General features: G+C 35.2%; 1 protein-coding gene across 1 annotated transcript in view; it reads left to right on the top strand.

Annotated features, from left to right (window-relative positions):
- The window catches only part of LOC118743918 (protein Shroom), a 268049-nt gene that overhangs the window by 44903 nt on the left and 200976 nt on the right, over positions 1-22170 (top strand).

The raw sequence follows: 22170 nt of genomic DNA, 5'->3' as shown, positions 1-22170 counted from the left end.
AAAAAATCGCCAAAAATCAACAGTAATTCGTAGCTACTTACTTTAATACAATAAAATTGATTGGACTATAAATCTGGATACTGTAAAAATTTGAAAAAATCTGATTAAAAAGTTGCAAATTTGCATGAAAGTTTGCTGAATTTTCGCGAGTTTTACACAAAGTTTGGAAATTATATTTTTATGTTTACTGATGTGGAATAAACCATATTTTTATAGAAAGTTTTTTTATGCAGATATGAATTTTATAAAAAGTTTTATTTACATATATGTAAAAGTATATATTTTAGAATAATTTCCGAAAAAATTGAACAAGAAATTTTGAAGCAAAAAAAGTTCAGCGCTTAAATAAAAAATTAGGAGTGCCAAAAATATCCGGTAATATACATACATACGAATGCATACAAAAATAATCCGTTAAATGTTCATTGACGGTGGACTTTAGGCTCCATAAAATCTCCTTCCAGATAAGACCTTATACGTGGTAACTGGCACATATGTGGTCACCCGCGTTGTGGATTGGGCAGAGTACAATTGAATTTCAGTCGTCGGTGACAGTGTATTTGTTGCACAAAAATTTGTGATGCCTAAATAAAACTCTGCCCATATTTAAGAATTTGCAGTTAAGTAGAAATAAAAAAAGGTGGAAAATCATCAATTTGTATATGCCATACCATAAAACACCGATCGCAAATATATTAGTTTCAGTTTCAAACTTCCCTTTACCTTTACAACTCAATAAATTACCATTTTCTGGGTCATCTTGCTTTACGACATTTTTACTGGCCCTTCGCGCAACTCGCAACAAATCAAAATCGACATATTTCCCGCTCATCGCTTTGCTTTCAACGCATACAACATATTTAATTAGTGTACAAAAGCAATGCCAGAAATTGACAGACGCCAACGATAATGACTCAACAACAACAACAACAACAACAACAACTAACAACAATGGTAGCGTTTTGCGTTTTTCTTAGTGTGGCCAAGCAGCAACCTCATCCGCCCAGCCGCCAACATTCATACTGGTCATAATCAAATTAACTAATGTGGTCATGGCCAGAGCACGTAATTCATGTCGCTGACAGCGGTCAGCGGTGGTCAGCGGTGGTCAGCGGTGGTCAGCGGTCAGCAATCACAGACTAAAAAAAAAACAAAGCAACAACGACAAAGCAAATGGCACCACAGTTGATCATCATCAGCTAAAGCTCTTATTGCAGGTATTGCTGTGGAGACTCGCTTTTGCTTGTTGTTATTGCTGTTGTTGTGTTTGAGTTGCAGCACAAAAAATATGTATTATTTCAATGGCAGCTGCAGGAATCGAAAACTTTTAATTTCTTTACTTTGATGGCATTTAAAAAAGTGAAAATATATGTATACGCACCATAATTTACGCCAACAGCAAGAGCGACACAAACAACAACAATAGCTGTGCAAATGTGTTGATTTTGCAATAAATTTAAATATATTTTACATCTTCTGCCGAAGTTGGGGATTTAAGAATGAGGCAGCTAAAGCTAAGGTACATATGTACATAGGTGAGTTGGGGGCCTGCTGGGCTGTAGGGGTGTTGTTTGCAAGAAGTGTTAAAGGAGAGAATGAACAGCGCTGCTGTGGTGAATTGTCACTGATGTTCAGCCAGTCGGGGTGCCTATATACGCACGTGAATATAATACATACATACCTATGTATATAAATATGCCATATTTACCGCCAGTCAAAGGCGCATTTTGTTGTTGTATTAATTTGCATGTTCATTGCTGCATTGTCAGCATGCATTCCCATTTTTATCTGGATGTTGGCCATTAAGTCATTAATGTGACACATTTCCTTTCGCTTTTGATTTACGTACTTATGTATACCCTTAACAGACAAACTTATTTATATTATTTGTATGCAATTATTCATATCACTGATGCTTTTTTTTTGAAAAGATTGTTATACTCGTGTTTTTTCATAATTTTCTCTTCTTAATTCACGCCAAAAGTAGCTAAGCGATTCGGGCTGTATTCACAAATGCCCGCCAGCCTAAAGTGGAAAGATTTCCCCTGACGTAGAAGATAATAGGGTGAATCACTAATGTGTACATCCAGTGGACTATGTGTAGATAAGTTTATGCCGGATTTTTTACCAAAGCATTACTTACACGTTCTCTCTCTTCAGAGTTCCCTATCCAGGAAAGTTTCATATTCACGATGATGTCCAAGTACTGAACAAGAAATGTATTCTAATTCGAGACCCATTTGTAACTTATCTTCTAATTTATTCGTTCAAATATGACATTTAAGATGGACAACGGGCGGTTTGATCTTAAACTTTTTTCCATTTAATCAGTATTAAGTTAACCTTGAGCTTGAAGAATTCCATCTATACCACACTTTAGCTATATTTACGATAGAGTCATGACGTCACAGAGTGGTGTTGTCTGGAAATTTTTAATCGAGATTGAGATCAGCTCAATAACAGCTTTTCAAACAACACCGCTTTGTAACTGTGGAAATGTACAGATAATAAAAAAAAGATAAAAATGCACAAATCGTGTGATGCCTGCTTAAGACTTCATCTGGCAATATTCAGTTAATTTTTATTATCTATAGCTATAAAACACCTGATTGAGACTTATCGAATATGAAAGGTATAACTTTATAGCTAACACTATACCATTTTTCCTTCTTTGCTCCGAGTCGCACAAAAAAAAGGACTTTGCTATGCAAAAAAAAAATATAGGCGATTAACGCAACAATAATTCTTCTACAGACCAATGCTAATATTTATGTTCATCTGTAGCGCTTCTTACAATTCCCTCTATAGCTTTTGATAGTGACTTTCATTTTCGAACGAAACCCATTGAAGCGTATTCACACATCTGCTTCGCAATCAAAATGCATTTTATTGTCATTGCAAAGATTTAAAAGTGAAGTTTTTTGCATATTTTTATTTTTATTTTTTTACACTTCGTTCTCTTCTTTTTTATCGCAACATTGTCCAGTCATGCGCGACAATTAATCTCAATTAAGAGGGGAGCACACTAGCGGACATCTTGCAACGTCACAGAGACAACTCATAAATGCTTGCATACAAACACTTGCACATAGTAAAGTCCCTCGATTTTAGCATTGCACTCATTCTTTGCGGCTCTTTTAAAGCCCATAAATGTTGTTTAATGTCGAAAATCGTTGCTGAGTTGGTAATAATGGCGCTGAGTGGCTGATGCTGCTGCTGCAGCTGATGGCTGATGGCCGATGGTTGCCCGCTGCTTTTGTTTGCTGCATATTGTTGCAATAGCAGTTGGTAATTATGCTTGTAATTTTTCATTATTGTCACACTTTCGTGTTGTAATCGCATTACTGTTGTAAGTTTTTTTTTTTTTGGATTTTTTTTTAGTATATTTTTTTCTTGGTTTTGTGCAGATTTAAAGATTTACACATAAACCATGGCTCAGTTTTGTTGCCTTACGTTCCTCCATCGTTTTGATTAATGATTTACGAAAATTTTTGGCTTGTAATAAAAATGTTAAGTATTGCATGCTGACATAAAATCAAATTTGTAATATGAGAAATTGTTGCAACTTGATTTAATATCAGAGAGGGATGTTAATAACGGAGGCAAAAGTTGTACTACTTTACTGTTTGTAAATTAGAAACATATATGTAGTACATATAGGCACACGTATTGCTAGGTTGTTGGGCGTTGTAGTTATAAAACTTCAAGGTTAACGTCATTTTGAAGAGAGCTAACATTAGTAACTGTTCATTTCATTCATAACACATCCACACTTATGTAAGTACAGCTGGTACTGCTACACAAATATTGTAAAACAAGCTGGCCAGGGAAAGCTAATTCGTTAGCTAAGACTGGCTAAAAAAAAATGTCAAATATCGTTCCTTCTTTACATTATTTTATAACTGAGCGGAATGTCGGTTATAAGTAGGGTACCTTACAAAACATTGTCTTATGTACTCCATCGCCCGCGGCGTCCATAATTTGGAGATCGCGTTGCAACAGACTTGTTTCTGCTTTCCACAGCTCTTTAAGGGATTCTGCAGACCGTGATTCAGAAAGGAGTTAAAATTTGCTAAAAAGTGTATTCCGACCTACTTAAGTAAAAACGCAAATCCACAAAGTGTCTTGGCATCACTACGGATCACCAATTGGTATATGTGACATCGCTATGATTATCTAACTCTACTTTAAACCGCATTCCCATTTGGCATTAAAATTACAAAATATTACACGTGAATCGAACTTAATAATTATTAGGTTTTATCTTTATTTTGACCAAGGGTTTGTAGTTGATAAACTTAATTTAAGCCTTCTAAATTCAATCGGGTCCCCCTTTTGTCAGATTTTCCCCAGTTTTCGAGATAGCGGTTGCTACGTGCGGGTCGCTGGATGCGTGCACGGGCAGAGTCGTTTGGGTACGCTAATTTGGCGGACTATGGGGCTGTTATTACGACTCACTTGGCATTCCATCTGCAGCATACAAAAGATTTCGTACCCAACTGCACAATTACCATCACACTCCCGCCCTGTCATTCTCGTTCACCGCTCAACGATGCGATTCTTTTTCTTTTTTAAACGAAGTATCCATCACAAAGGTGTAATATGCCAGCCCTTACTTATCCGACCATACCACGGTGAACTGTGGTCATCGTTCTTTGCTGAGCCCAAAGCTAGTCCGTGACTTCCCAGTTCAAAGCCAGTTTTCCATACAAACTCACAATGCTATGTTCGATCGTCCGCAACGCATCCGAAACGATTAGCGACAGACTTTTGTGAGATAATCCATTCATACTCGTAGGGGTTCATTTGTTAAATAGTGAGGTAAAACGCTCAGAAAATTTTTAAGAAAAGTGCAATTCATGCATCACTGAATGTAAGCTGGTTCCTCCTAGTGGTAGTTCGGAACTCTTACCACAGGGTTACTGCAACCACACTTAACTTCACATGAGGTTCAATTCAACTAACAGACCTACTTTAAATATGAGTGCCTCGAACACTAATTTCTGCATCGTAGAAAACCTGGACTCAGGGGTAACTTTAAGATCGAAACGTTCTCGACCTAGAGAATTGCTTTGCTATCACCTCTGTCGGCTTGCCTGCTGCTCGTTATTCTTCTTCCTATTTGCTCCTATAATCTTTGGTCGATTGATTCTCTCCTTCGCGAAGTTCCACCATTTGTGCAGACCGAGTGTGGAAAGATCCTTCTTGGTTCCTTCATTTTGGTCGTGGGCGCCCTTTTTCTTTTTGAATGCCAAACCGTTTGGTCCAACTAAGGTCACCATAAATAATGGAATAAGTTTTGCAAGAATATTAAATTAAGACAATCTGTAGCCACACTGAAAGGTTTAATCAGGCTTGGTTCATGAAAGTCTTCGTGCTTAAAAGATTTATTCCTCTGTTATTGTCGCATCTGCTTTGAGCGAAATCTCCTTTCTTGAGTATCAATTTATTTATTCATTTTAATCTACATAGAAAAGGGTAGCATTTCTTACAGACTTCAAAGAAAGGAAATTACAGAGCACTTAAGACCGACTAAAGAATTCATTTAATAACATTTGAAATAGTACTTTATGGAAGAATAGTCAGAATCATTAAAAGCTGAAAGCGAACTAAATTTCGCAAAGTTCTCAGAAACGGAGCATTGCAAGCATAATTTGTTTTAACCGTGCCCAATCTAAACAAATTTTTTCGTGTAAAGATGGGGAGTCGATCGTCCCACTTATTAGATCGAAAACGAAAATGAGAGAGATAATAGTCCTTGTTCTTTTCAGGTAAAGTATACTGAGTTTCAAATCTTCGGAAATGTATTCATCAGACCGAATTCGGCTTAAAAGCTGGTACATGCTCCTTACCAAGCTCTCTGCGGCCGGCTTGAAACGGCTCAGTTGGTAAACAGTCGGCTCTGTTGTTTCTAAGCCCCATTATTGCTGTTCTCATCTCGTCTTGGTCGAGTGAAGGTACTTGAGCTTTCTCCATATAAATGGGTTCGGATTATTCCTCATCAAATGCGGCACCTGTGTCGGAGATTTGAGAGAAGTCTTACTATGCTCTCTCTTTCGACAATTTGATATGATTTCATAGTAGAAGATACACATTAGTTAAGTTAAGAGGGTGATTTCATTATGTTTTATTGGGGAGAATTTATTTTCCGCTTAATATCGTAGTGAAAGCTGCACGCCTAAGCTTTTAGGACAAAGCTTCGTAAGGCTTCATTAATTCATGTAAAAACGCTTAAGTCCTACTATGAACTACAACAATATGTCACGAGAGAAATATTAACTTGGTAGGCATTCATTTTAAGCTTAGAAAGTGTAGCCTTTATTTAAAAAATTACTCAGATGTTCGTTACTATTTATTAATTTTCAAACGTTCAAAAAATTAAGCTGAACGTAAGTTAACAGTTGCCCTAATAAATGTTATTTTTTGCACAATCTATGCTATTTAAATTTGCTGACCTGTCATTTTTGACCCAAAAATACAGCCATGCAATGACATACTGAAATTTATGTATGCAGCAAGTACGTACTCGTACAGGCATGCAATCTTTATTCAAGCATTATTCTCACACAATATCTCACTGTAAGCCATTTGTCACAATTACTAATTGGTACAGTCGCGCATAGCCTTTCTAACAACTGCGAGAAAAGAACCCAGCAGCACAGAGGCATGCTAGGCACACTCGAAAGCTACATGCAAGTGAGCTGAGGAGAGAACCCTAAAATAAATTGTGCTGACCCGTATTGGAGATTCAAAGCAGGCAAAGAACAAGAATAAAAGTAAAAAAAAAAAGAAGAGTGTTTAACAATAAAAAGGAATACAGTTGCGGCAACAGCTGCTGCACTTTCACAAAAATTTGCAAATAGTAAATGCTTTAAATTTACCGGGAAAAAAAGCGACAAGCCGATTACAACTAACATACTCGTATAAACGCTGCTTATTGTAACCATAGAAGCTTACCTGTATCTAAGACTTATGAGTGTGTTTGTGTGTTTGTATGTATGCTACTAGTACGCGAACTTTCAAACGAATTTAGGTCATACGTTTGGCTATTTTTGCCATTCAAATGCAATTTAATTAATACCTGAGGGCATGTGGCAACGATGTAGAGCCAATAAATTTGCTAGTAATCGTTGCTGCAACATCGGCGAGCTGAATAACAAAAAAAACAAAAAACAAAAACTACTCCAAAAAAGCACAAAATTTAAACATGAGCAGGAATTATTTGCGTACCAGTGACGCGGCAAATTGCACAATAATTCACTCGAATAGAATCAATGATTGGCGGCAAGGCAGTAGGTAAGCGTGCAACAATTTGTGGCCAGCGCAGTTGGTGAGCAGCTAAAGCGGCGAATAGTAAAAGTAGAATATTCTAAAATAAAAAAAAAACATAAAATGAGCTTTCTATTGTTATTGTAGGATGTGGTTGATGGTTGCATGTGGCAACACTAGTTGCAACATGCTACTTTGGGATCTTTTTTTTTTTTTGTGTCGGTCAGCAGTTGTGCGCGTCAGCCACCAGTTCAAGGGTGTTGTGGCCATAAATTGTCAGCTCTTGTTGCCACATATTTTAATGCTAGCATTTTTGTTGTTATTATTCTTATTTCGCGAATTTAGTTGTCAAGTCTGAAAAGCAGAAAAGCCTACATACCCTGGCATCTCCTGCCAGCCACTCGTCGTATTCACTGCTACCTTAATCGCTAATGTTTTATGCATGTTGCAACAACACTGCAGAAAGAGCAGCGGCAACAACAACAACTTTCCAACAAATTGTTGCCAATGCACGCATAAATTCACTCGTAATTCGTAGACGCCGTCAATCAACCAATTTTGCGCCGTTACGCCCCAAGCGCGCAATCAGCAGCCGCAGCAACAATAGACATGCAGCATGCCACATACGTACATAGCTGCATACGTAAATCGCTTGCTAGACCACTAAATAGTTGGCAATACATTGCAATTGCTGCTGTTGCTCTGGGCGCATTTGGCAATAAACGACACCTACTTAGCAGCAATGAAATATGTTGCAAGTAGCTGAGAGCAATTGTGAAGTTGAGAACTGTGCCACACCATCAAAGCGCAAACAAATTTCGGGAGCGGAATTCGCGCGAACTTGAACTGCTTGGGAAAGTTTGTGAGCAGGAAAGTAATTTCACAAAGGCTATGCAGCAGCAATGGGGCATGTTGCAAGTGCCAACAAACAACATAACGGGCGATGAGTTAGTAGGTGGTAGGAGTTAGCGTAAGCGCATTCTTTTGTATTGTGCAGCGAGCGCGCGGCTGACCAATTGACCCAGTCTGCCATGTTCTACACACACACACACATACATACATACGTGAAGCATTTATATATGCGATTGACGCCAATTTCGTTTGCTGCATGTTGCAAGTAGACATCTCAGTCATGGCTGCATTTAAATGAGTAGGAAAACATTCTAACGTTTATTGTGCGCTGCCATATCAAATGCCTGGCATGGGAAACATTTTCACACAAAAACAAAAGCAACCAAAGACGCTACTGCATGTGTAACGGGAATGCTGCGCTCATTGGTGTTGTTGTCGCTGCTGCGGCGCATGCTGCAATCAACGAAAGGGCACTCAGTTTGCTATAAATGTTGTTGTTCGCTAGCCGCTATCCATTGCTGTCACTGCTGTTGCTGCTGCTGCTGCTGCCAAAGTTATTGGCAACTTAATTTTGCCTTTCGACAACATAATTGCCGACAATTCGAATTGCAGCATTGCTTGGACTACATAATAACAAAGAAAACAAAAAACGACAACAACGCCAATGACAATAGGCAGGCGAAAAAGTGGGTGGCGTGAGAGTGACAGAGTTACTAGATATGGCGACGGATGGAATGGAATGGAATCACGATTACTATAAAAACAACAACAATCAATGGCAACTATAAACGAAAAAGTGGTGAGAATAGAAATCATGCCGACCACCATTAAATGTTTCTTTGAAGCACATACATAAATGGGATTTAAATGCGAGACTTTTTGGATATATTTAGATAAAACAACGGTATATCGTCGTAATTAAATATATTTTAGCAAAAAAGACTATGCATTTAGAAAATTGCAATTTTTTCTTGAAGTATTTTTGCAGACTAATTTTTGGATTTTTATATTTTTCATCATATCTTCGGGTATACAGTCGGATCTTAAACCACAATATATCGATGTTTTTGTCTCGAGGAGAATTTCTTTGGTAAAAAGTTCATTGTCCTCAAATTACCTACCAGACCTCAATTCCTACCACCCTAATGTGGGTAAATTAAAGCCTGCCAGAAATAACTAAATTTTTGCTCAGGAAGTTTTTTGAATATTCCAGTAGAACTATTTAAAAAATAAAACTTTATTGCAGAAAGTAGGTGTCCCTAAGTTCAGGTTAAAGGACGGTTTGCAGCTCTCGAGAAACACGAAATATTCATACGTATTTTTTTATTCTACCAAAATTTCTTAAATCAGTTTGCAGCTCTGAAGAAAAAAAAATGCTAGAATATTTATTTTTTCAAGAAGATTTACAGCAGAAGCAAATTATTTTTTCAACCAACAGAAATAATGGAAAATATTTCTTGTGATTTTTCTTGGGAGCTGCAAACAGCCCTTAATAATAATAGAATGGCGCTTACTCAATATGTTAGTGTATGGCCGAGCTTCACCTCCGATTTGTGGCATGCGCCTTAATGTTTTCACACATAGGGGAGAGACCTATTATATTTTTATGAGAAGTTATTTTTCATGTCGGAATACACTCGGAGGTTCGCCACTGGCTGCCGAGGGGCGCGACCGCTATTAGAAAAAAAAACTTGGGCTCGAACCCAGTGCCAGCGGAATGGTAGCGCGTTAGGTAGGAAATATTATCCAATAGCGGTATAAATATTGCCTTTCGATAAAAATCTTCAGTGTTAGATGCTTGATAATAAGCCCGAAAAAGTTTGTCTATTCGAATCGAAAATTGTCAATTCGAAGTCGCCGAGGAAGGACAATGTCAAAATAAAATTTCTTTGCAATATCGGTAGCTAACGTGGCAATGCCAAGCTCTTTTTCTACGCATTTTTCTGTTATCCTCCTGAACTGTTATATTTCATCCCTTTAATCTTGTACCACAGCGGGGTAATACCGCTGTTTAAGCCGGGACTTATTAATTTATTTTAACCGTTGAGTAAATATGTTTTCCTAAAATACGCTCTTATAATAAAAATTAATAAGAACGGTAATGAACGGTTATAGAATTATTTTTAATTTTTTATGCAAATTTCTAGTCACTAATATTTTTATGCGCATACAAATATCTAGTTACACATATGAAAATTAAATTTTCTACGTTCACCGCGGAAATAGACAAAAAGTAGTATCAGAAAGTTCGATTCGACATACATATAGTACTTATCATAACTTTACGACACTCACATAATGACAAGATTTCACCATTTATCTTAAAATTTTTTGATTTTAAAAATTTGTTATAAAAATATAGTATATTTTTTTTTTAACAAAAACCATATACGTCTAAGTTTTAATCTTTGTGCAAAATTAAAAATGAAATCAACAAACTCTCGTAAAAATTTCGAGCTTTTTAATTCGATATTTTAAAAATATTTTGAGTATGCAATTTTGTAGCCCATTTAATTATAGTGTGCAAAGTGCTCGGAATTACCACTTGATTTTTGGGAATTTTTTCATTGAAGGTGCTGCACACTTTCTCCATATAAACAAAATTGTCGAAAATGCTTGGTATGGAAAAAATTTACTGACATCATCAACAAAAAAAATAATGCCAAAAATCGACGGCAAGATTTAGTTTCTGTAAACTTGCAGTAAAATTTTAAATTTTCACGTTGGCGAAGAGATTTACATGATTTCTTTTTCTGTAAATAAGGGATAACGATTGAAGATAAAGAAACAAACTTTTTAATAAAATTGTTTTCAATTTTCTCGTTTGAGATACATAATATATTTTAACCGAAATTGTTTCCAGCTCTGGCGGATTCAGGGGGCCAAGGTAAATGAAAAGGATGAGCTACTAATTTTTAATATGTGTGTAAGGTATTAGTCTATAATATAAAAAAATAAATACTTTCAAAGAACGAGTTTTGAAATAAAGGGCAAAAGTGATTTTTAGAAAAGAAGATAAAGTCAAAGGACAGTACCTTGAGTAAATGGACTGTCTTCTGCTGGAAATATACATAAATAAATATACATACAAGTGCATACGTACTTACATACATACATATTTGTGTTAAAAGCCGTTGATACGTTTCTCCCCAGAACAACAAAAGCAACAGCAAACACATGAGCTGCATAGTAAATTGGCAAACAGCCGCAACACCAGCAGCAGCAGCACAGCGCCACCATAGTTGTATTGCCGGCACCATCACCGGCAACATTCTAGGTCATATCTGTTCGCTGTTGTTATTGCTTTTGTTGCTCTTACTGTTCTACTCTTAACTTCCTTCTGCTGCAACACCGAAAGGCATTCATTGTTGATATCACCGTCGATTCTTTGAAAAATGTCTCTATTCGCGCTTCCCATTCATCAATGTCCCGACAGTAGACTAGGCAACACACAACAACAATATCACCAACAGACAACAGACTATAGCAACATATAAGCAACAGTAATCCTATGCAACAAATACATAACCGCTATAGCAGTAAGTTATTTAGTTGCAACTTGCAGAAACAACAACCAAAAAAACTAGAATGCTGCTGCTGCTGCTGGTGGTGGCACAGTGAGAACCAAACTGACTGCCGCCTGCAGAGACAGTGAAATTTTTCAGTCACAACAATAACAACAATAAAAGAAAGAATTCACTATGTGGCAACAATGCTGTTAGCGCCAACGGCAACACCATTCACATTGGCAGACTGTAGTCGCAGTCGTCATTTCTATGAATGCATATGCAATATTTTGTTGCAGTTGTTTTTGTTGTTGTTGTTGTTGTTACAAAAAAGCTACTTTCTGTCGCAAATTGTCGCTTTTCCCAGGATTTGCGCTTTGGCATAGCTTGATTTGTATTTGATTCTGAAGTTTTTGTTGTTTGATTGTTGATGCTCAGAGGTTAGCTGTTATTTATTTTGATTGTTGCAGGATTCAAATCTGTTTGTCATTGTGGGAAATAAACTCCGAATAAATTTTCCATATAACTCTTATTTTCTCCGCTTGCATTTTTTATTACCTTGCAGATGTTGGTTTTTAATAGGTACTTATTTAATCAATGATGGGTGGAGTAAGTGTTCCAAGAGCAGACCGGGGGTTGCCAAAGGAACTTCCACCAGGTTCATAAAACCATATATGTGTATACATATGTAAGTATGTATGTGCATAATTAGGGCGTACCAGGAAAAAAAAAGTTCAGTGTGTGCCAGCTTTATTTGAACACTTATTTCGAGAGAATTTTGGGGTGTAAAAAAATTTTTTTTAGACATCCGCTAAAAATAGCTAAATCGCGTTTATTGCTGTAACTTTATTATTTGATGTCCGATTTTTTAGTCTTTGTGTCGTTGTAAATTTCTTGCTTAGGACTATAATTGGCCCTTAAACAGTTTTGACCTTAAAACCGTTTTTATTTGTAGCTTCACTAATTTTGGAAATAATACCCCTAGGTTTTTGGGTGCCACTGAAAAATGTAGAAAGCCAGCACCTAGGAATGACTTGAATATAAAATTTTCGAAATTGCCTTGCAAACATACATACTCAGTGTATATGGTAAACTTTTTATTTTTGCTTGCAAGGTGGTACGGTCTAATGTACATACACATACATATCTTCTTATTTCTCTATCTCAATCAATTGTTCTCTTTTGCATATATTATGTCACAAAGGCGGACAGGCTAATAACAAACATTTGTAAGTTAACAAAAAACAACATCCATCTTACAATAAATGCAAACGAAATTTGATTTTGTAAGAATTATGCATCTTAACAAACTAAGCTCTGCCATGGAAAAAATATATGTATGTATTCTACTTATTTATCTTCACCTCCTTTATTAATACATTGCGGCTGAATGACCATAAATAATGATTTTGTGACATTTTTTTGTTTGCAAAATTTATTCGCTTAAATACTGCCGGCGCTTAGCAATCGTCTTAATTCACACCTACGCGCTATTAAAAGTGTTTGACCAAAGTAAATAAAAATCAGTGGGATTGTTTTGCGACACGTCAATCATTCAAGTAAATATTTGTACTCGTTTTTGTGATTCGAATACATAGATAGATTGAATGCACAAAGATAAAGTGTGCTTATACCCTCTTCAAATCTATACAAAAGCTTGAAAAAGAATAGAAAAATATTGAAAAACTTAAAAAATTTAAAAATGCACTGAATGCGGGCAAGATGTTGCCTATCAGTTTCTCCGTGACTGTTCAAAATAGCTTAATATAGTTGCGATGAAAGCAATCCCCCGTCAGAAGCTTTTTAAAAACTTTGAATATATGTATGTAGATTATTGAAAGTCAATGCTGCGGTAGACTTTTCACACTGTGTCCAAGCCTGGTAGAACCACAGCGACCAGAAAAAGTGCGTACTGTGTTTGCATCCATATTTACAGGGAGCTTTAAAATGTTAATGCCACTGAATGTATTTTACAGGGCGATTCTGGCAACTGCTTTCACACACAGTCCTTCGTAAGACAATTGCCAATTCCGGCAACTATCTTAAAAGCTCCTTACTGTGTTTCGAAAGACTAATTGAAAGATCTGCTAACGAGGAGATCTAAAGCTATGCTCTGTTCGGTTTTAGAAATAAGTTTTTTAAAAGTTAAATTAAATAGAAAAAAATATTAAATTTTTCTTTTTAAAATAATAAAAATTAATAAACAAAATAAAATTTAATTAGAAAACAAATAAAATAAAAAAATAATAAAATAAATTTCTAATAAATGAAATTATTTTTTTTTTACTATAAAATCTAGAAATAAAAAAAATATTAAAAAACTAAAAAAAAATATTTAAAAACGAAAAAAATAAAATAAGTTTCAAAAAATTAAATGAAATTAGGAAAATATTCTTTTTAAAACAATGACAACTGAACCAAAAAAAATTAAATTAATAAAAAAAAAATTAAATTAGAAGAGAAAAGGAATACATACATAATATTAGTTTCTAAGCATTAAATTAAATTAAAAAATATATTTCCTTTTTCAAAATAAAAAATTTTAAAGATTTAATTGAAAAGTTATAAATTTAGATAAAAAAAGAAAAAAAAAATCCGCTGCTCCAGGACTCGAAGTCGGATCTCTCGTTTGGCACGCCTGTGCTTTGCTCACTCGGCTATTACGATTGTTGGAGTGACGCGAGCTTAGTGATATATAAGTACTTTCTTTCACAATAGCTTTTCGCCACAGGTATTTTGAATGAGAGAGCTTTTTTCTAAGATTTTTGTGCTAGATTAAAAAAATTCTTTAGACCTATCTTGCCATCTGTCTTTCATTTGTCTCAGGAAAGACTTTTTACCATATCGCTAGCTTAGAGTGAAAAGTGGCTAAGTCTACTTTTTATGAAAACTCATATTTTGATATAGGAAATTCGAAAATTATATACGTACTTGTTTTATTTTTTCCTCTTCATAAGCAATAAAAGGAAAATTTGCTAAAGTCCAACAGAAGCACCACAAATCCGATAAGGCCAAAATAATACGACATCTTTTGATAAATATCGAATCCTTATGATTCTTATGGAGTTTTGCTTTGCTTTAAACGCGCAAAATGTTTGATTCAAAGTTTTGCGAAATAGTTAAAGAAAATGGCTATAGGAAGATTTTTTCTTCTCCTGTAAAATTTTTAAAATGGGACTTAGCAGCTTTTCTTTCAACTCACCACAGCCTTTCGAAATACAAAAAATCTTTCGTGACACAATTGTAAATTTGGTAAATATCTTGAAAGCTGGAAAGACTAATTGAATTAACTTAAAACCTAAAAATTAAAATCAAATTAAATTAAGTAAGAAAAGGAAAAATTGATACAATATAACTTTTAAAAATCAAATGAAATAAAAAATAATTTTCTTTTGAAGACAGAAAATCTAAAACATAAAAGAAAATTTAATTTAAGAAAAAATTTATTTATAAAATAAAATAAAATAAAAAGTTCTTAAAAATAAAATGAAAATAAAAAATGACTTATCTTTTTACAACAATCGAATGCAAAAATTAAAAAAAATAAAAATTAAATAAGTTAAATTAAAAAAAGAGAAAACATAAAAATAGAATGCGAGGATGCGAACCTCGGATCTCTCGAATGGCACGCCAGTGCATTGCTCACTTGGCCTGTTTGAGCAGCGCGAACAAAATTATGAAATCTCTAGTTTAAACATGCGCAAAAGCTTTCTAACCAAAGTTCTTTTCATCATGGAAGTTGGCAAGGGAGCGTTTTTTGTAATACTTTTGTACCAAACTCAGCATTTTCGAAGTTCTTCAAACACACAAGATTGCCATTCAATTTTAAATAATAACTTATATAGTTATCATATAACTTTCAGTCATAAAAACAAGGAATCATTATTTTGCTATGCGCATAGCAACAAAAATTAAAGTTCAGTAAGTAAAAGCTGCTCCAGTCGGCAATTGTAAGCAGGCAACAGTTACAGTCATTCAATAACGACACAATTCAAAATTCAAAAAATAAAAAATGTTACTACTCTTGTCTCTAATCCTTGTCAAATCCATTTACATCCCTTACTAAACGAAGCAGCAAAGATTGCAAAAGTAAGTACAAAAGATTAGACATGGATTTGACAAGGATTAGATACATGAGCCACTTAACAGTAGTAACGTTTTTTATTTTTTGGATTTTGCATTGTGTCGTTATTGCACAGGACCATCGGTATGTACATGCTTGTAATTATGCACACCATTAATAAGTGCTCATTAATTTCTTATCTACCCATATTTTTGGCAAAGCTCTTTAAAAAAGCTATGAAATGATAATTCAAATGATTCCACGGCGCCATGTGTAATTATCCACTTGGCAGATAAAACATAACAGAAAATATGAAATGAAATGCACAAAATAAATAAAAATTGCAGAAAGTGAAGTTGCGCTAGCAAGCACAAGCATAAACAACAACAAAATTGCTAGCATTAAATTTTGCTTAGCTTAAGTTTTGTACACTCTCCAAGTTGTTTACTTTTCACTTTACTTCACGCGTTCCATTTTGAAGAACTTAATTACTTACGAAAATTCTGTACAAAGTCGCAACAGCTGCGCTTAGTTGAGTGCTGCTTATGCACTTAATTTTTTTTTAAATTCTTGTTTTCACAAAAACTTGCAGTGTAAAGTTCATTAGGCAAAGCGTTGATAGGCGAGCAACCTACATACCTACCTGATGTCGCATGTCGTCCTCCCATCTGCTACAAACAAACGAAACATAATATGCAGATAAGTATGCATGTAAGTATGTATATGTATATGTAATTGCTGCGGTGGGAGCTGTCGTAGCGCCATGTCAGCTGTGCCTCATGTCCAGCGTTGCCGAGAGCTTCGAAAAAAAAGTATCAATTGCCAAGCAGAAAAAGTATCTAAAGCAAACTCAACTGTTATTTTTTAAACTTTTATTTGAAAAACAAATAATAGATAAAATTATATAATTAAATCCATAGTTACAAAAAAATTTAATATTACTTGCTTTAACAAAAACACAGAATATATATATGCTTATTTGCATAACGAAAAAAAAAAAAAATTAAAAAACTTATAGGGCCCCTAAACCACCCGACATCATTGAGCAACCAGAGACTTGTACAAGTCAAAATTCTAGAAATTACTACACAATAAAATTGGGAAAACGTTGCTCAAGTAAATATGTGCAAGAAATGTGAAAAAATTTTTTTTTTTTACGCTCATATCCATAATTTACAGCGCGATCCAGACACCAAAATGCCAAAATTAGACTAAAAATTGCGCAGTCATCGCCATAGGCAACACAAATTATTGTACAATAACAAAAGCATGAGCGAAATATCAAAATAATTTTTATTTTATCGAAATAACTGTGCAATTTAGTACAAACAACCCCACGCACCACACAAACGACCGAAACAAGCCCGGTATTGCGCAGTGTTTTTGTTTGGTTTAGGGGCCCTATAACCGCAGCGGGTGCAAAGAAATTCCGGGTTGTATTTCACTTTTAAGAGTTGGCAAATCAAACTTATAAATACATATAAAATTTAAAATCTTTAAATAACAAAAAAAAATTATTTGCCTTTTAACTAGTAATATTATTAATAGTTTTCAAAAATTCATTTCCGCCAGCCAAGGCATCAAAATGGGGCATTTGTGAACAAAAAATTATCAAAGTATCAAATAACAAAATTTAGAAAAAAAAGTATCAAAAACGATACAATTGTATCACAGCGGCAACGCTGCCCACGACGTACGCAATTTGTTGGATCGCACGCTCGTTCGCTCCACTGATCCAAGTGATCATTAAATGATGAAAATTAGTGAGAAAAGCAAACAAAGTTGATAATAGCAGCAGCTGCAGTGACTACAGCAACAACAATAACAACTATAATTACAATTTTAATAATATCAATTGCCATGTGGCCAAAGACAACGAACGTTTCACCTACGAGCTACGAGCTTTTTTATTTTTGCTTGCGCTGTTTTTGCCGTTATCCACGTTTTTTTTCACTAGGGGTCATTGAAAGCGAAAGTGATCCTCTATTTGCTAGTTAAATGACTTTTCAATTGGTTTTTCGATTTTTCACTCAATTGCCATGCATTATTGCATTTCGAATATTGAGTGCTGATAACGGTGGTTAGCTGTTGTGGGTCAGCCAACTGACTGGCTGACTGACTGCTATTTGAATGACCACTGTCTGACTGATGATCTGACCAAGCGTTCACGTTGATCTCCATTCAGTGCTGTGGGAGCTTAGCTATGTTGAAACAATAAATGGAAAATTTGGTGGATTAACTAAGCCATAATGGCTAAGCTGGCGATGAAGATAAAGCTTAAACGAGTATGGGATTAAGCTCGCCTATAGAGCTTATACTCGTATCTACACTGGTTATGCCCAAAATTTTCGGGAAAACATTGTAGTAAAAACAAATAACTGTAATTTAATTTAATTTTGTTTGAATTTTTAATTCTAATTGGTATTCATTTTTGTATGCTTTTATGTCTCTCTTCTGCAAAGCATATGTCGAGGCAGTTTACTTACGTTACGTACATATTAGGAATGTTAGTCTCGGGATCTTTGAAATTACAAAGTCCTTTAAAATAAATTCTGATGTCAGAGAGAAAAAAAAAATGCTACTTTAAATAAAAAGTAGGTTTCAAAGCCATTTATTTATTATTTATTTTATGGTAGGAGAGCTTCTCAAACAATATAGATGCAATTTCGGGACTAATTCCGGGATCCCGAAATTGTGATAACGGCTCCCCTAAAATCTCGGGATCCAGAAAAGCTGACAATTTAACATCCCTAGTACATATACATATGTAGTATATGCAAACAGTCGCAATACGGGTTTATGTATTCTACTAACATTCAATTTACGTTCAGAGTATCTTAAGTCCTATGCAGCCGAAATTATTGTAACTGAGGCATCGGTTTCCTGTTCTTTGAGAACTGCAACTCTACTAAGGAATTGAAGGAGGTGTTTTGCCAAATTTTTGTTAACCACCATTAAAATTCCATTAAATTATAAATTTCCTTGGGCATTTTTTCAGTATTTTTATAAACTCTGTATGCAATTTTTCATTCTTTATTTATTTTTAGTCTTAACTATTTTAATTACATACACACTCCGTTGTACACTCATTTGCCAATAAAAATCACTCGGTTATTTATTTATGCTGATTGCCACAGTTTTGTAACTGCATTGTTAAATTAAATAAATGACTGATCAGCTGAGGAGGTTACATCTAAAAAGAGACTAAATGCAGGCAGGCAAGCCAACAAATACACAAAAATAAATGCATACAAAACTAATAATCTACGATTTACCCGGGTGGGCCACCACAGATTTTAATTGAATTGAACTTTAGCATCGGCTTTATTTCAGTCGTAAATATAGCAACCGTTATTTGAATTGAATTTCACAGCTATAAATAAAGTAATCCTAAAAAAAAATGTATGTAGTTTAATCCAATCTTGGAGTGGTGTACATACATACATATGTATACATTAGTAAACCCAATGAACTGCATTGAAAATGCAAAGTAACAATCAAAAAGCTTTACATTAAATGAGTACTAAACCAAATAGGTAATATAGGTAAGTATCTCTGTAAGCATTTAAGTGGAAACGAATATTTTATACCCAATGCATCAAACTTAAATTTTTATTGCGTTAGACCTGAAATGTCGAATAAATGAAATGATCTATGATTTTAGTGCAAATTTTACACGAACTTTTTATTGAAAGCAGATCTTAAAATATAGGTTTTTAATGTTACTACGCCAAACTTAATTCTAACTTCCACCGAAATTTTTTGATTTTCAAAATTTTTTTGCGATCTTTCAATCCAGTTAACTCCTACTTTCCTACCGTATTCTTGCATTTTCCGGAAATTTTCGAGATTTTTTTTTGGGAACTATTAGGATTTCTGATATTCTGTAGCTTTTTCGAATTTTTTCTGGATTTCAAGGGACTTCTTTGGCATTTTCTGGTTTTTTTCGGGATAAACCCCATTTTTGCGTTTTATACATTTTTCGGGAGCTTTTGGATTTTATTTTAGGACTTTCGGGATTCTTCGTGTTCCGTTTTGAAGGAACTTCCGGAACTTTTTCTTTTAAGATTGGTCCTGCTTAGCTTTATGGGATTTTTCAGAAAATTTTTGATTTTTTCGGAAGTTTTCGGAATACCTCGTGTTTGTTTTTTCTGGATTTTTCTCGACTTCTATGGATTTTCAGTACCGACAGCACATTCAAATCCTTTTTATTTAATGAAAGCTTAAGAAGAAGCTATTGTTCGAGAAAAATACTAACTTTTGCCTTTACAAAAAAATTACAAGAATTACTTGCCCAAAGAATATAAGTCAAAAGTTTACAAATTTTTTTCTTTTTGGTTTGGAAGTAGTTTTGTTTCTATTTTCGTTCAAAAACATATTGGTATGATAGGTCGATCTTTTACTCAAGTGTCGATATAAAATTTTTTACTTTTTATTATAAAAGCCATATTCGGACGGACTCTGGTTAAATTTCCTTTCCGTCAATACAAAAGAGCATATATGCATTGGGTATAAAAATCGATTCATGAATGCATTAACGATTTAGATGCAGGGCCTAAACATGCATACGTACATACATACATACATATCTACACGCTTACACATTTATTTATAACACTGAGTTCAAGGTCCACTAATGAACGATCAATTTGTGCTGCATATCGATCATAACTCATTTTTATTACCCTTTGCCACACACAATTGCATAAGCTGACCTATCAAAAAAAAAATAAAAAATTACTTACTTACATAAAAAATTTAACAGAAAAACCACTAAAACGACTCCAATAAATAACTGTTTATTCTTTTATGCCTCTTCGAAGCGGCAGCTGCGTTGCTGATTTTCATATTTTTCTATTGCTTCTTCTTCAATTTTTATTATAACAATCAAGTTTTCCTCTTATTTTTTTCACACTTCATTGCTTGATTGCGGTAAAGTCGCGGCTTCAGTCGCTTAGTCGCTTCCTCTGGCTGCGTCGTGGTTCTGCGGTACAGGCAGCTGGAAAAGCTGACCGTTGGCCATTGCTAATGTGTTGGCTTGCTGTTGTGGTACATAAGCGAACGTCCGACGAGTTATGTATGTGTTGCCAGTATGGCTGTTGTTCTTGTCATAGCATCGACAACAGCTGACAATAAGCTGAAGAGCATGACAAATTGTTAACAGTCATTGCTGTGGTGTTTATCATCCGCTTCAATATTATTGTAGCTTTGATTTAAATTTTTTCCAAAGGCACTTTTTAGTCACTGTGATGTGTGATGCTCTGTTGCTTTTCATTTACCAGGTCATGTACTGGAAAGAGCTTGTTGTTGTTTAGCATTGCTGTTACTTTTATATTGTCATGATTTAGCGCGCTGTGCTGAGGAAGTTACGCTTGCTGTTGTTCCATATTCTTATGACTTGGCGTTAATTTGTTGCATCAGCATGTTGCAACACAGCAATGTCAGTAGTCATCGGTACAGGAAGAGCAAACGCAGCTGAGGTACTCGTATTCTTTGAAGTATGGTTGCAACAGCGTTAAGCCGCTTTAGCTACGCTTCTCCTGTGGTCAATCAAGCAATCATTTGAATGCGGGTCATTAGTGATTAATCAGCTGTTTGGCGAGCGGTGCGGATTTTCCGTAATGTGGCAAATGCACAATTATTACCTGCGTCGGAGTGTTCATACATAAATACCTACATACAAGTACAAAGATATGTGAAGAACGATGTGCAACAATGCCGTAATTTATTTCTAACGGCTACTGGTAGCACTTAGGACGTATGCACACACATACGACAAGCAACAATGTATGTAGAGTACTCGTATTATGTTAAGCCAGAAAGCAAAATAACAACAAAATCAATGGTGCCACGAATAACAATAACAAAAAAATCAAATAATAACAAGAAAAATTACAAAAAAGTACACAGAGCTTCCAAGTTGCAATCTTTTCTTTCCTACGCTTGGTATATTGTTGCTGCACTTTTGTTGCTTGCCAGTAGCCATTACTCTATGTTATTCTGGCTGCTTATGGTTTGAGGTATGTTGCAAGAATTTCAAGTGCGCATAAAACCGTTTATGTGTTGGACGATGTGACAACAAAAAAAAAAAAAACACCAACGGCACTAAGTAAAGGCGACAAAAGCAAAAGCAGCAACAAATTGATGGGCAACGAAGCACGATTACGCACTACTGACCGACCGGCAATGACGATGACTGCTGCTACTGCTGCTGAGGCTGGGGCGACCAAGCAACGGTTAGCCATCTTTGAACAACGGAAGCCGAGTTGCCATGTTGGCGTGTCTGAAGGTGCGTGGTGGCAATAAGAAAATGAAAGAAAGAACAGCGGCAGCGCGACTAAGCGATCTTGACACTTGAATCTGCATCAGAATTGGCAGCGTCATCATTGTCGTCGCGCTCATGCCGCCCGCCACACAGTGGTCTGAGAGTGGCAGAAAGTCCTAATTTCGAAATGTGTGGAAATATCCAACTAAGTGGTT

This window comes from Rhagoletis pomonella, unplaced genomic scaffold (genome assembly GCF_013731165.1).
Source record: "Rhagoletis pomonella isolate Grant_MI unplaced genomic scaffold, Rhpom_1.0 Rhpom_scaffold_00007, whole genome shotgun sequence".
Taxonomy (NCBI): Eukaryota; Metazoa; Arthropoda; class Insecta; order Diptera; family Tephritidae; genus Rhagoletis; species Rhagoletis pomonella.
Note: the sequence above shows the minus strand (reverse complement) of the source record. Positions and strands in the feature narration are given on the sequence as shown.